Source organism: Alligator sinensis, unplaced genomic scaffold (genome assembly GCF_000455745.1).
Source record: "Alligator sinensis unplaced genomic scaffold, ASM45574v1 scaffold709_1, whole genome shotgun sequence".
Classification (NCBI taxonomy): Eukaryota; Metazoa; Chordata; order Crocodylia; family Alligatoridae; genus Alligator; species Alligator sinensis.
Window position 1 is genome coordinate 12,019 of NW_005842208.1, and position 1,752 is coordinate 13,770.

A 1,752-nucleotide genomic window follows, 5' to 3' on the forward strand; every position below is an offset into this window, starting at 1 on the left:
TTTCCTGCCTATGCAGGGGGTCGGACTCGATGATCTATTGAGGTCCCTTCCAACCCTAGAATCTATGAATCTATAAATCTATGAATCTATGCTCCCCGAGCTGCACACAGGCTGCACTGGCAGCCCAGAGGGAACCTGATTGAGGACCCATTGGAAGGATCCAAGACTGAGTTAAGGAGTCACCAGGCAGTCCCAGCAGAGTGACTGGACCAGGGAGAATGGCATTGAGGGACACAGGAGCCACAGATGCTGGGGCTGTGAGTGGGACAGGCTGAGGCCCTGTTCCCCATTCTTTCCTTTTGCATTTTAATTTGTTTTGTTATCTTGAGGCCCTGAAACAGGGAGAGGGGCCACGAGCAACCTCCACAGACCAGGTGGAGCTGGGACAGTGCAGCGGACAGCAGGGCAGCTGGCAAAGACCCAGTATATTGTCAGGGATGCCCTAATGTCCCATAATCATCCTGTGCAAGAGAAGAACGGGAGATGAGCAGGGGAAGAGAGGACAGGTGACAACATTGGAGGCGAGCCAGGGAGCCATCATCTGGCCGTCCTGAAGGTTGGCGCATGGTGGGGTGGAGCCCCAAGAATGCCCACTAAGGGTAGCACTCAACCCGTAAGGAACTACAAGAAGGAGCCCCACCACTGAAGGGCAAGATCAAGTTGTGGCAGGTGAGTATCAGGGCCTCCCTCAGAGTGAATATGACCCAGCATCAAGGCCACAGGCCAGCACCAGGTGCACGCTCCAGAGTGGCAAGACAGCACCTACATGAGGCCAGGCGGGTACAGTGTGGATGGACAATAATCTGCTAACATACATTTTAACAAGTGCAAAACTCAGTGCGACAGGACATCAATGAGTGGCTGCATTGGTGGATTATTGATTCAGCCTGCATTCATAGACCCATAGACATTAGGGTCAGAAGGGACCTCAGCAGATCATCAAGTCTGACCCCCTGCCCTGGGCAGGAAGGAGCGCTGGGATCAGATTAACCCAGCCAGGTGCTTGTCCAGTGTCCTTTTAAAGATCCCCAAGGTAGGGGAGAGCACCACCTCCCTTGGAAGCCCATTCCAGGTTCTAGCAATCCTTACCATAAAGAAGTTCTTTCTGACATCTAACCTGAATCTGCTCTCTGTCAGTTTTTGGCCATTATTTCTAGTTACTCCAAGGGGTTCCCTGGTAAACAGACCATCTACTATCCATTGCTATCCCCCCCGATGAATTTGTAGGTGGCCACAAGATCACCTCTCAGCCTTCTATTGCAGAGGCTGAAGAGATTCAGGTGTAGCAGAAAGCCCCCTTTTCCTCTTGCCTGCAGTTGCTCTCCCCTCCTTGGATATGTTTTTCCTCTTCTACCTTTTCTTCCTTCCTCTTTCTTACACTTTAAGATAAGGAATTGTGTTTTAAAGTTTGTATGTGTGCATTTTGTATCTCCCCTTGTATTTTGGTATTTTTATCTATTTGTGTGCCATGACATTACTCTTGTATCTTATATTTTATACTCCTCACCTTTTAACTAAATGTGTTTAGTTTCAGAAGGCAGACAAGGTTCCTTGGGTGAATCTGATATCTTTTATTAGACCAACCCAAATAGTTGGAGAATAGTTATCAAGCAAGCTTTCGGGTTCAAAAACCCTTCATCAGGCTAAGGAAGTTTCAGCAGTTGGTGTGTGCTCTTCCTGGATGGAATGAAAAGTAAAGAAGCCAGGGGCTGGGCTGGGCTGGGGAGTCAGTTGCCAGGCAGATTATAATGT